Here is a 15,426-nt window from a genome sequence, read left to right on the forward strand (position 1 = left end):
CACTTTGGGAGCAGTCACCTGGGACAATTAGGAACTAATTTGGGCTTTGTTTAATATGAAAACTGGCTGTTGGCAGCCACAGTGGTAGGGTGATTAGGCATCCACCTCTTCCTCTCTCGAACAGTAATCAGCCCCACCGATGTTGTAAATCTATCTAGTGAATCTCTGGGTAGAAGTGATGTGTGCCAACTATGTCAGAGCCACATTACACAGCTCAGTGATGGTGTTGAAGCACTAAGGGCATCTGTCTAATGATGTGGCATGTAACGCTAGCTTCTGGTCTGAAAGAGCTGCTCTGCACAGGGATGAGATTAAACCAAAAGTGTGAAATATGCCAAATTTCTTATGACATACCCTCACTGTGGGTTGAAATTTACAAAAGTACTTTCTGGCCAAAGGGGGCGCTTTAATGATGTTGCTTTTATCGCGTAGGGACCTTGATACCAGGGTATATAATATATATATAACATATATATATATATATATATATATTATATATATAGTATATATATAGATAGATAGATAGATAATAGATAAATAATATATATATTAAATAAATATATATTATATATATATAGTATATAGATATTTATTATTTCCCACCCCAAAATTCTTTATTTTTATTTTAATTTTTTTTTTTTTTTTTTTTTTTTTTGCCTATATGTCTCACTTTGACCATTACAGCACTGTCTTTTCTGCTCAAAACAATTACTGATCATCATCCTTACTGCCCCATTAACTGTGACACTGCTGATCACACTTAAAAGACTTTTTATTAGCTGGAAATTGTTTATTTCACTGCTACAAATTTCACACAAATATGTCGGATGTCTGCACCATAACGGTTAACCTTCCTTTCAGAAGAAGAATGGGTAAAAATAGTTTACTGTGAAATTATGAGCTGAAGGACACTGTGAGCTCTGCTGAATGGTGCACACTTGTCACTTGCCAGGTGCCCGAGCTTGTCTCAGGAGGATGTAATTTGAGGTTTTATATAATCGTGGTGCCAGCCCCTCTGGCTGTCTCTGTGGCAGCATAACGCTATAAAAATGTCACTGCTGTCCAGACAATTACAGCTACACTGCTGCTGTTTTTTGCTATGAGCAAGTTATAAATCTGTGACATTCATCACTGAATCATTTCTTGCAGTGCTTGCAAATGAGTTTGTGGCATTCACATATCATCTGATAATGTGGCAATGTGACAAAACTCATGTTATATAAGTTTCTGTGAATGCAACTTTTTTTGTATGTGATTGAAAAAAAAATCCCTTTAGCCCCCTGTTACCCTTTTAGGGCATACTGTACAGATTCAATCTGCAGAAACTAGCCCCATTAAATTGCTCCTAAAGAAGGACTGTCTCATAACACTTCTCCTAGGCTGGTGTAACTGCTAAATGATACTAAGATAAATGATGATGCTTCTTCAGTTCTAGGGTCAAATGGGGAGAGTCACATTTAAACCCTGTGGGAGTTTCCCCCCAAAGAGGGACAAAAGGACCCCCTGATGATCCTCTACCTAATCACATGAGCCAAGGCGTGAAAACGGGTGTGGGTCACAATCAGCCAGGGTTTCGGGTGAGCTCAATGTGAAATCTAGCCCCACCCTATCATGTGATTTTACTGAGTTTAGATGGCCCAGGGTGTGAGTGGGCGGGAAGGGATCTCAAAACTGGATTATAGATGGCAGACAGTTGCTGTCGTAAGCCACCGCCTCTGTTCGAACATGGTCGCTCACAGTGGACATAAATGGCCTCTTTTACTCCTCTTTCAAACCACCTGTCTTCTCTGTCCAAGATGTGAACATTGGCATCCTCGAAAGAGTGAACTTTGTCCTTTAGATGCAGATGGACTGCTGAGTCTTGTCCCGTGGAGGTGGCTCTTCTATGTTGTGCAATGCGCTTGTGAAGTGGCTGTTTGGTCTCTCCAACGGGGCTAGGGGGATACGGTGGGGCTAGATTTCACATTGAGCTCACCCGAAACCCTGGCTGATTGTGACCCACACCCGTTTTCACGCCTTGGCTCATGTGATTAGGTAGAGGATCATCAGGGGGTCCTTTTGTCCCTCTTTGGGGGGAAACTCCCACAGGGTTTAAATCTGTGACTCTCCCCATTTGACCCTAGAACTGAAGAAGCTTGGATGAGAGGTGAAACGTCTTCAAGCAACTTAAAGAAGTCCAGAAACTTTTCTTTCCAAGCTCCTTAGACTGCGATGACCTGGATGATTGAGAACCTTCACAGACAAAGCTCAGGAAATACACTATTAAATTCTGTCCGAGATCCACATATTTGTCTGGAATATTTGTCAAGCTGACTTGTGTTTTCATTAATGTCAGCACCTCTTTGATTAAGCACGTTGCACCTCATTCAGAGTTTTTATTGCTTTCATTTCTGTGCTTCTGGCAGTGGATTAGGATGAGCTGAAGTGATGAACATGTTGCATCAGACAAGATCAATGTCGGTTATTTATGCTTATTAGAATGAGTGTGTTCTGTCTGGTGTGCTGAAGTATTAAGTACATATGGAAAAGTAAATACTGTGAGCTCTATTCTTAAACGCATGCATGTTCTCTACGTCTACAAATGTCTTTGTGTGTTGCAGGGGACTGAAGGGTTTAAAGTCTTGTGTTTGAGCTCTGTGACTGATCCCATTGCACTCTCTGCAACACTGGCCTACATGGATGCTGGTGTATGTGTAACATTAATAATGTGGATTTAGTCAAAGCTGTGTCTGGTAAATGAGGCAGAACCCAGCTTTGGTCAAGCAATTGATCTTTTCTTTTATCCCAGCAAAGTTTTATGAAGTATCTCCCTCCAATAATCCGCAAACACATCTAACATCAAAGTCATAAAACTGTGCATTTTAAATCTGGGGTTAAGAAACTGGGTTTCGGATTTTGGTCTATTTTAGCAAGCAACACTATTAAATGACTGATTCTTTACAATGGAGAGAGAGTAACGCTGCTGGATTACTACATTTTCATTAAAAATGTTTTTTGGACAAAAATATGGTTACAAGCAGCTCCCACAGTCCATAGATAGATATATAGATGTTCATTTGCTGTAAGAACATAAACTTATAAACTGGCAGACAGTCCATCTGGTAAGTCTCACTCCTGCAACATATTAGGTCCTTCATATGCTGTATTTCATACTGCTAATCTATGATGTTGGATTCTCAGGAGCATGAAATGAAATGCAAGAAATAAATGTGGCTGTTGGATGTAGGTTTCTCTCTAAACCCTGTGTTAAAGCTTATGAGTGTGAATTAACAGTGAAAGAGTATTGTAAGAGTCATTATGGATGAAGGAGCTAAGGGGGAGTGCAGAAAACTCCAATGCCAGAGTAAAATGCGTGCAATGCAGTATTAATATATGTTCAACAGGAGCCATGTCTTCTGCAAAAAGTAATATTATTAAACCAGTCTGCTCTAGGCCTCTTTTTCCTTTGTTTCAACCATTTAATGATCAGATGTGTAATTCCTAGCGATAGCGTTAGACCAAGTTTTAGCGCCTTTCTGTCTAACCTTTATCCTTTGTGTGTTAGCTGCAGATCTTTGTATCTGCTCGCATAGTGTTTATCGCCTAAAGGTTGCCATCTGCTTACCCAGGCAGGTACCTCGTAAAATGTTTAATTGTCCTGAACATGCGCTTTTAGAGTCTAAGTCTTTAGTGTCCTACACAAACACAGGCACTGACAGCCGGTACACAAGCACAGAATAGATGAGATGCAGTCTGATTGTGCTGACTTACCCCTCTGGAGGCAAAAGCCAATATTTGGGGGTTTATTGTAAATAGACTATCCAAGACCTCCAAGATGAGTGGGTTTTTTTTATTTTTTATTTTTTCCCGCAAGATATTCTTTGCCTTTGTACATTCAGTACTGTGCAAAATTCTTGAGCCACTTTCTTTATATTTTGCTAAGAAAAAACTAGATGCAGCAATTTATTGAAATATGCAAATATACATGGAAATACAGCATATATGGCAAAAACAGAGGTTGTACAATTCAGTGTTTGATATACCTGCCTTCAATCTTCAATACAGCCTGAATTCTCTTAGGAAAGCTTTCTTGTAGGTTCTTTAAGTAGTTCTCTGACTTATTGAAGGACATTCAAAGCTCTTCTTTGGATGTTGTCTCCCTTTTGTTCTGTTGTCTGTCAAGAATCCTACACCCAATCCCATGACTTATACTGTTCCAGTGAAGCAGATGTATCTCTCCTGTGTCAGCTCTTTGCTGGATTTTTTCTTAAGGACATGACATTCAGATACTTTTCATTGACTGCAGATAATTTTTTTAGGCACGGTACTTCTTTTGTCCTCTACTTGTCTAGTTTCCTCCGATGTTTTTAAGCACAGCATGAAGCATGCGCACATTTGCACAAGTTTTTAGCGCTTTGTGAATCACCTTTTTTGGTGTAAAAAATATACTATTTTATGCCTGACAAACTGTATCATCTTTGCGATTTTTCATAGATTCAACTAAAAAAATTATGTGTTTTTGTGACAGGCTGCTTAGTCCTACACAAGTTTGGAGCCTGGTCAGTGGAGACAGGTCAGTGTTAAGTCGTTTAAGCAGCAAAAAGAAATGTCTGAAGGTGATCAGGTACAAGAATTGGTGTGAAAATGAGCGAAAAAGCAGCCAGTTGCCAAAGAAAAACTTTGAAAGCCTCGAGAACTATTGCTGATGACCATAAAGATTAAATGAGAATATAAAGAATGTATTTGTCGAGGCTGCAGAGTAAATGTTGAAAATACATACACATTTTCAACTGTCAGCAGACAGCAGCTGATTCTTTCAAAATTATCTGTGGGCAAATAAAGCATGTCCAGTTGTGATTGATCTACAGAAATAAAACAGATGAATACAAAACAGAAACTTATGGAACCAAAACTCTTCCCTACAGATTCTTCATATTTATATACAGACATCTGTTTATAGAGAATAGAGCTCCACATATCAGCCAATATTAGCTATTGGCCAACATATCAGTATAATTTTTATAACCACCAATAAATAAAACATTTTCAAATGTAAAGAAGAGAACCAAGAAACACTGTTATGAGTTATGAGTGTTGATGTTGTTGTCTACCAGAGGGCAATCACTATCAGATCAATATCAGTCTTATATCAGTTGGACTCTAATGGAGTTTAGGTGAGATGTAAGTCTTCAGATATTGTTGTAAGACTGTAAAGTGCTTCCAGCTGGAAAGTCTAAAAATAAAAGTGTTGTAAGCTTATAATCAGTAAGAGTGTCTCCGTGTTGCATGCAGAAAGTGTGAAAAGGCTTTGTTGAACTTTCTGTCTCTTATGTTATGTTTTTGCACAAACTGTTTATTGTTGTTTCACAATAATGTGGACCCAAGTGTAGATTTAATTTTTTATATTAGAAGGTAAATTCCATTATATAATATAGATTTTAGCTAGATCTGCTCATAATTGATCTGTTCATAAATGATCAATTTCCACAGCATTCGGTTGCAGCAAAGCAATCAGGCCAGGAGGATGCAAAGTCAGTTAAGCTCCTCTGCAAGGTAATTAGATTCAGATAATCCAAACAACAAAAGCTATAATCCTGCTCACATTCAGTGCATTCTTTTGGCGTTGAATTGGCAGACCTGTTAACAAACTGCAGCCAGAGAGATTATAAAACTGAGCTGTTTATTGGATCACAAGGCTCAAGTTTAGCCACATTAATGTTTTGCCATATGTCATAGTGACGACTAGATAAATGCCTTGCTGTCACAGGGATATATTCCTGTGCACTTGGTTGTGTGTTATATATGTCTCAGTAGTCCAACAAATTCAGCAAGTGACCGACAGTTAAAAGCTTTATGTTAGCTTTTTTCCACGTTGTTCATTGGAACCAGGAATGTCAGTGTTGGAACAGTTTACAATGGTGGTTATTTAGTTAAATGTAGAAAAATAAGGATATATAAAAAAAATTCCCCTCTCACCCCTGTGGGTGGGCTTACTTGCAGAGTAGTATTCCAACAGCCCCTTGTTCTCATCTCTTGCCCACTTGTGCCTTCTTGTTTCAGTAGCCCACTTCTCATCCATGTGTCCTGGTTTCTTAACAGCTGGCTAAATTACCCTCATTGGAAAACTGTTAATGTGAGAATCAAACAATCAACAATAATCAACCGGCAGAAACTGTTACTGCCATTTTTGTGTTTATTGCAATGTACGGAGTTCCAGAAAAGTCAAACTTAGACTCAGTCTTCCATTACAAAAGTTAGAGTGTAAGAAAACCTTGAAAGCTTTTAACTTTTAACCAGCTGCACTTTGTGCTGGGATCCTTATTTGATGTAAGCTTAAACTAGTGGTTTTGAGATGTATTATTGAGAAATATTTCATGTAAGTACATAAATGAAAAAGATGTAGATGAGCAATGTCATGTTTTTGTACTTTGTATTGCAGTACAGGATATAGTTTTGTGCCTATCTTACTTCAAGAGCATCACCATCTGTTTTTTTTCTCCATACAGGTGACCCAGGTGTTTTGTTTGTGTTTTTTTTTTCTTTCTTTCTTCCCCCCCTTCTAACCGTCTCTTCTCCCCTTTGGTTTTCTTTCTCTCCCTCTCTTTCTTTCATTCTTTCTCACCGTCCTGTCCCCCAGTCATGTCTGTCCCGTTTGTAGCAACTGAAAATAAAATAAATACATAATTATAATAAAGGTCAATCAAATGGACCAATATGGCAAGGCCATGATGATCCACTTGGTAAAATAAATCCGCTTGGCATCTTTCTTGGCCTTAAGACAACAATTCTGATGGCTAAAGATCCAAACGGGACACACACAAAAAAAAAAAGAGCATCACCAGAGAGCGTAGTTTCCCCAAGGGCCCGAGCTAATGAGACAATGCAGCACAAATGATTTAGTCTCCACCTTCCTATCTCTATTCTGTGCAGGCCTTTCATAAAGCGGGCTGAGTCCCCAGTGTAATGGCCCAGTGAGGACCTCCAAACGAATTTCTTTTCCTCTGACTTAAGAGCCTGAATCATTATGGACCAGCAAAATCTTTGATCAGGTGTAATTAGGGAGCGTATTGAAAGGATTTAAATCTGCACTGTTAGCAATGTAAACTGTAATTATTTTTACACATAATTAATCTCCAGGTGTCTTATTACAAGTGTCTTATTTCTTGTTAACACAATCTTCTCTATAACAAAATATTTTAGTGGTCAAAATTTTATAAGTAAAATAAAATGGCCTAAAAAACACCTCTTTTCAACCTATATACATGGTTTCTTAAATACATGCTTGTAAGTGCATTTAAATTCCCAAACCTTACATTTTGACAAAGCTCCAACATGTTGTAGTTGATTTGTAACATATGCATCTCTTATAAACTTGTTATATGGTACACTCGATGTCTCCAACCCGAACTACTACTTTAGCCAGAATGCTTTAAAAATAATTGTAGTCAAACTCAATCTGGGTCACTGAAACATATACTGATGCTTAAAATGATGCTTTACTCTAGTTTCCATGATATGCTGCTAGATCAGCTGTAAATGAAATGCTTTAAATACATTTTGACGCCTGACATTAGGTGAAAATAGCCCAAACAGGGGTAGGTGCTGAAATTCATACGTCATACTAAACTATTCATCCAGGTTTGATGAAATTGGAATTTGATATGATTTTCCAAGAAGCAGGAAATCTGTGAGGCTGCAAAGTAAAGTTACAGGTGTTTTAAAGCATATTGTGTATATATCATAATATTCTGGATGAAACTGAATTGATATTTCTCCATATCACAACGTCCCACCTAGACATAACATCCTGACCTGACCTGGCAGTCTGATGAGTATTAAATCTTTTTAATTGATTGATTGATTGATTGATTGATTGATTGATTGATTGATTGATTGATTTTAAACAGCAGTGGAATAACACTCATTGCCGTCTCTTTTAGAGGGAGGAATCATTTCTATATCTTTGAATTTAAGGGAACTTATATAATGTCCAGTCCTGATTTTACAAATTTGGTTCTACAAGAAATCCCATTTTTAAATTTAAACATCCTCCCAGTGAAAACAAACATACCAAGAACCTCAGAGATATATTAGTGAGGGCTGATTGCCTTTAATAATCACAACATTTTTTATCTTTATGTGTTTTCTCAGATGAGAATTCCCCATGTCGAAATTATGTCTATGGTACTCCCACACTTATAGGCTATTGTCATTAGTCTTAAATTACATATTGATGGCTTACTGATGAAATTCAGCATTTTTTTTTTTGGTGTTAACAAACAACTTTACATATTTTTTTTCCTTTTTGAGATCAAGCACCCTGTATGTCATCTAAAGACTTCAGGTAAGCATACTATTACTTTGTATTCTAGACACATATTTCAAAATCTATACTGAAAAATAAAATACATAATAAATGCCTGCACTTCGGTGGGAATGTTGAACATTAAGGTTAATGAATGAATTTAAAGAGTAGAATAATTCCTGAAGAATTGTTTGGAAAATCAGTTTACGCTCATACATGAAGTGAAACAAACATACATTTTCCATTCTTACATGAATGTGGTGTAGATTACTGTCCACATGGTGGCACAATAGCATTTCTCTTCCTCGCTGATACAAAGGAATTATTTATGGCAGGCACCCCCGGAGAGTTAAAATCTGTCAAATTTTCATCATAAATGGAAAAGGCTTGACTTATTTACCAACCAGCCTTGAGATTTTTCCTCAAAATATATTATGTCAGAACTGCCAGAGAAGTCAAATGATGCTGCAGCCACAGGCCAAAGAGTAATGTTGCACTCCCTGTGTGGATCCAAACAAATCTCTGACATGTCTGCTGGTGCATCAGGAGCACAACCATAGCGATACACATACACACACAGACTACTTCACAGAGCAGCAAAGGTTAAATAGATTGTGTGAATTAAGCATGGAAGTTACTTTTCACCAGCACTCACAGGGGACAGACGTGGACAGGCCATCTTTTTTATGGATTATTAATGAGCATGAAAAATCATGATTTCAAAAAATCCTCATATTTGAAGAGAGTGCATCATATTTAACTGTATGTCCAGAGTGGTATTTGCAAGCTTCAGACCATTTATCAATGCTATGTGTGAAGCAGACAGTGCTAAATAAAGCGCGCATTTAATGAGCCCATGCTTTCAGCAACGGCTTATGAGAATAGAACGCTCATGCAGTTTGAAGTCCTATTCGCATTGCAATCCTCTGAATCAAGATAACAACGCAGCCCAGAAGCTTATAAATTATTGACGTATGTCTCGCTCTCCTTGCAGCAGTGTGGCTGTTATACCACAAAACTAAAAATGAAAATACTGCTATGGATATAATCTAATCGTGTGGTTCAGAATATGTGTGCACGTGTACTACTGTTGAGAAAAAAACTCCATACTGGGCGATATTAAAGCCAAGTCTTTTAATCAGGCAGCAGCTGTATTTTACAGGATTTGATGACTAAACAACATTCACTTCCTGGCTCAGACTAGCTGATGGCTTTGGCCTAATGTTTAAAAGACGAATAATAGTGTTGTACTATTGATTTCCTTTTCAGGTCTTTGTATTTCTCAGTCTAATCAAAAAACCCGGCCCTTGAGCTAATGCTCTGCAATTTCAAGGCATTTAAGATGAACATGGTGTTTTCTTAAATGATGGAGAGATTGACAAATAACTGAAGAACCAATGTTATGGTACCACGGAATAATAACAACCTTACATTGGCATGTAAAGGTTTGCATTTCATAAACCACCTATTTTAAACCACCTAATTTAATTTACTATATATATATAAACTGACTCCCACATACAAGCGTATCTTCTCTTTAAAGGCATCCTGCTTCCCCTTTCCTTTTTCTTCAACAATATCTAGCATTTCGCTCACATACTTAAGCCTGATATTATCTCCTTTGTAATCAAGCACTATTCATCTGCCCAAGAAGAACCGGCACCATTTTTTCTGCCGATTATACCTGTATTGACACCAAATACCAATTTGTGTCACATAACACTGTGCAGCACCTTCGTGCAGGTGCCTTGTCAAAACTAAACATATCATTTTATCCTCAGTGCATGTACAGTGTGCAGTAAAACCAATTTTACTAATCCTCCCCAAATGTACGGTACAGTGCTGTTTTTTAACTGATGGAGAACAGCAAAGACAGTTGCAAACCATATAATAACTATTCCCCTGCGCTATGAGTTTAATCTTCCTGTAATTATACTCTGACTATTGCTTGCCTCTTTCATTGCTCTGGAGAGAGAGAAAGGTTATGTTGAGCACTCTCCAGTGCTCGAACCTTTCAATTACCGTGTTGTTGAACTGAGGAGAATGAAACTAGAGAGAGAGGTCAGTCAGATCTGAATTAGCCCAAAGAAACACTGGAACATTTACATGAACAGAAAGTCTGCATGTTATCAAGACGTTTAATTTTGTGCCAAGCATTTAAAGAAAAAAAAAATCGATGACCTAAAAGAAGCTGAGAAAATTGTTACCTAAGCCTTTAATAAGACTTGGGTAACAATTTCAACCAATCAAGTACTTGTAACTAGCTTCACACTACAAGCTGTAATTTGATTTCAAAATACTGTATAAAATATTAACCAAATTTACTTTTAGTGCACAGTCCTCAATTATAAACAGCAGGCAACAATCACTGAAGACCAATGCACAAATCAGCCTTCAGTAGGGTATCTGTTGTTGCATCTCATTTTGGATCATCATGAGGCTTGGAATAATAGATTGCTTCTGACTTGTACAATCATGCTGATTACAATTTTATACCTATTATTCATAATTAGAGCATGGAGTGAGCTACTCTGCAATTTGGTTTATTCACGGAAACTGATCAAAAATGCTTTTTACAGCATTTTATTATTATTATTATAGGTGCTTTTAAGGATGACACTCCACCATGATTCTTTTTTTTTCTTTTTTTTTTGGTTATGACAAGAATTTTCTTTTAAGTTTAAAAAAAATTTGGCTGACAGAAAAATAATGCACTGCACCTGGCACAGAAAAAAAACTTGACGAGGTCGTTGATTGTAAAAAAAAAATTAATAAATAAAACTATTTAGTCATATTATAAGTTCATGAGTTTTATGAACTAGTCATCTTACTTTCTAATGAGTACAAAAATCATTAAGTATCAATCAGTTTTCCTGTTGACTCCTGGGGGAGCATAGGTCCGCAACAACACCACGCCAACGGACTCTGTTCTGGGCTGCTCTCTTCAGCTGGGTCCACGTCATTCCGGTGGCCTTCACTTCGCTCTCGACAGATCTTCTCCACGTCTGTTTGGGTCTCCCCACTTTCCTTTTCCCTTGTGGCTTCCAGTCCAGTGCTTGCCTTGCGACGTTGTCGAGTGGTTTTCAAAGTGTGTGGCCTATCCAGCCCCATTTTCTCTTCTTGATGTCTTGACCGACCGGGTTCTGGCTGGTTCTCTTCCACAGGTCTGTGTTTGAGATCTTCTCAGGCCATCTGATGTTGAGGATGTGTCGCAAGCACTTGTTGATGAAAATCTGTATCTTGCTGGTAGTGGTCTTGGTCACCCGCCACGTCTCGGACCCATACAGAAGGACTGCTTTCACATTGCTGTTGAAGATGCAGATCTTGCTGTGCTGAGATAAGGCTTTGGAGTTCCAGATGGGTCGCAGGGTGTTGAAAACAAGCCTTGCTTTGTTGACAACAACAACAATCATTAAGTATGGAAAGTTACAAATATAAGCAAAAAAAAGCACAATCATAATTAACACTAGCTAGAAGCACTGAAAATTCATCCAAATGCAACATAAAAACATCTGCTAGAATAGACCATTTTGATATTACTACAGTTCTTTAGAAGTACTGTGGACAAAGTTACTTTCTATGAATTCACAGATGGTTACAGCCCCAAATTCTGGGTATCTGCATAGTTCAAGCACATAAGGCAACATGACCGTTGGTGTGCATGTACTTTTAACCAGATGTTGGTGGAACAGAGGATGAAGCCCATGTTCATGGTAATAACACAGTGACAAACAACAAATAACACAGTAGCAAATTTCCCACGCGTGGGACTAATAAAGCTTATCTTATCTTAAAAACATTCCCAGTGAAAAGTTTACCTTACTACCCAATTTAGAATGAGCTCTGAGTTTGCTGATGTTGGTGGTGGTGATCATCTTGAGCCACAGTCCAGCAGTTCACTACATGTTTACAGTCTTCCACATTTTTAGAATGTAGAATGCTTTTTTGTTTGTTTGTTTTCTGTAAATTTCCTTTACAGAGATTAAACTGTAGAAAGTTTAATGGAAAGTCACAATAACAGTTTATGGGTTCACATGGGTTCAGTTTATGGGGACCTTTTAATGGCACTATATCCTGTACTGAGAAATATACAAAAAGATAAACACACAGTATCATTGGATTGGATCTAATTTATGTTGCAAAATGAAAATATTTTTTATGCATTTTCTAAAAGTAAAAAAATTGAATATGGTAATTGCTGAGATTATACACTAAAATGCATGGAAACAAACAGCTTTTACAGTGTTATGCAGTGGACAAACTTTAAAAAAAGTTTGTATTTGCAAATGAACAACACCGGGCTCCAAGAAATTAACAGACATCTTAAAGCAGCTACATTACAACAGTAACTGAGGATGTTGATAATACAAACAAAAATAAAATGTCATGTAGAAACCAGTCTTTAAAATATTAGAAAACAAGTTTTAATGTGCTCTATTATTCCAATCACACAGTGGAGAAAAATGTTTTTTATTTTTTAATGAACTGACAGAAATGAAAACTTTCAGTCAAGATGTAGGTGTCCTTTGCTATCACAGAGCATGTCTATCATCACATCACATAAATGTTCTAGGTCAAAATGACATTTGTTTCATGGTCACAATGGCACAGTGCTGTCAGATGTAGTTACTTCTAAACCAATGTGAGATCTCTAGAGAAGGGTTTTAGGCAACCCCTGATTATTGGTACATAATCAGCGTAAAGCAGCAGATTGTTGTTCCTGTGTAAGGAAAAGATTAACAGGTATTGTGCCTGTCAGTGTGACCTTCATGCAACACAAGTTTGCATTGATTTATTCTAACATTGCAGGGGAAGCAATTTGTAGCAATTTAATGTTAATGTTAGATTTGTCAGTGTAAGAAAAGTTACTGATCTTATACTGACATCTGATACTGATTCTAGGTTTTTGAGCACGCTCAGTGATTGCACTCATCAAAGCAAGGACATTTTACTGCTTTTCATTTCACTGGTATGCCAAAAAGTAGAATGAAAAATTGGGAAAATTTGGTTTTATGTTTCTTTACTATGGACATATCACTGTATTTGTTTCACATTTATGAGTATAGTGATTTGAACTGAATTTAACTGAAACATCTAAGATTATTATTGTCATTTTTATCCGTGGTTTAAATTACATTGCACACCAAAACAAAGAGCATCAAGTATTTAAGTAATGATCAGTGTAGCACACATTTAAAAAATTAATCCACTGATTATTAGGATACTATAGCAAACATTTACCAGCAAAATTAGCTTACAGAGTTAAAGAATTCATATAATCCCCAGTAAGTTGTTCAAATAATGCACCGTACTGCAGTACGATCTGAAACCTGCTTTTCTGTGTGGTTTCTGATCAGATAACAGTGTTTTTCTAACTTAGCAGTGACTCATCAATCCCCAATCATTCAAGACCTCCCACAACATTTTTGTTCTGTGAATATATTTACATATATCTATTAAAGTTAGATTTTTAACACTATTGCTTGAAATGAAAACACAAATTACTGGGAAAAAAATGTACGTTTTGCAGGGATAGTGTTAAACGCAGTTAAAATATCCTCCAAACTTAAGAACGTTAAGTTTGGCTTTTGATCCTTACATGGCTCCAACTCACTTTTGGCAGAAAGACCGCAGGCTGGCGATTTCCATCACTGTGCATACTTTTTAAACCTTGAGTTAATCTACAGATTAGAGCTGTCATGCTTACTTTTTAATGATGTTGAATTCCTTTTGCTTTTTCATCTATTGGAACAAACACACGGGGCTTTTTTGATTAACTTTATTAGGCTGTTTTTAATATATTTCAAATTTGTTATACTTATTTTGAGTTTCATCTGCATATAAAGTAGGTTTATTGGGTTTTGGGGTTTGTTTGTTTTCTCTTTTTTTGTTAAAATAGCTGAATTCTCTCAATCTACATTTTATTTTCAAGATAGCCTCTGTATATTCTCGAGTCACCTGGTCAAGGGCAGATATTTGTGTATTCGTTTGCAGACAGTGTATGCGATCAAACGTGGACACGAATGCAAATGTTGCTTGTTCCTTTGTAGATAAAACGCATGCCCTTCACAGAGGGAACATTTGCTTCATTACATTCATAAAAACAAACAGGTAACCGAATATCTGTCGGCCACCTTTAACATACTGGTTGACACAGTTGCTCTTTTCTTATCTGCCAACACAAACACTGGGTTCAAGCCTCAGTAAGAAAAGGTGAAACAAAGAAACATCTAATAACTCGATTCAAATCGTTCTGTTTGTGTGCTAGCGAAGGTTCGAATTCAATACTTACTAGAATAATCTGTAACTGCTTTTGGACTTGACTGACACCCCATCAAAATATGTGCTCATCAAGCCTTCGCTCACTCTTATGTCTCGTCTGTGTATTCACTCACAATAAATCAGTTTACTCAAAGACATTTTTTACAGCATGTGTTAAAATATCCTTCTAAATTGATCTGATCAGTTTCCAAGCCCACTTGTTATTACAAGCAGCCACTGTGTTTGGCCGCCTGGACCTTTCTCCACCAAAGCGCTAATGGATCAGGTCACTCCAGCACTATTTATATCTCTCCGAAAACTATGTTCCTCCTTCCCTCCTGCTGCTATCCCCTTAAACCATGGAGATTTTCAGCACACAGGGAGGGAGATGGGGAGGTGGTGGCAGAAGTGGTGGTGGTGTTGGGGGAAGGGTAGTTTTAGGGGAGATTCTCATAATAGCGCTTTGCTGTCCTCTTTCTTCTGTTGTGCGTTACGACTGAACGCTCAAAATAGAACATCTCTAGAGAGCATCGAATCAAGCTTACGATAGGTTTATGTGAACAGGGACACGCATGCAGTTTAGCTCTTTTTTATGTGATGGTGGGAAAACAGCTTTTCCAAGTTCATTCGTCCACATTCACTTCATATTAGTTTTTTAAATTAGGAAAAAACATGCTCGGTTCAGTCTAGATCCCTTCACACACGTTGCCCGTAGTTGAACATGTGAGCTTTTCTCACCCACAAATCAAAGCCGGAGTATAATCCCATTTAATTCAGCAAACACGCCAACCTTGTATTTTTCATAGTCCAAGGAGCCCCTGTTTATCTTCATATTGTGCTATGTTTCAGAACATGTCGATAGCACGAATAAAACACAGGAG

The sequence above is a fragment of the Haplochromis burtoni genome, unplaced genomic scaffold (genome assembly GCF_018398535.1).
Source record: "Haplochromis burtoni strain Fernald_Lab_line unplaced genomic scaffold, NCSU_Asbu1 Contig_88, whole genome shotgun sequence".
Lineage (NCBI taxonomy): Eukaryota > Metazoa > Chordata > Actinopteri > Cichliformes > Cichlidae > Haplochromis > Haplochromis burtoni.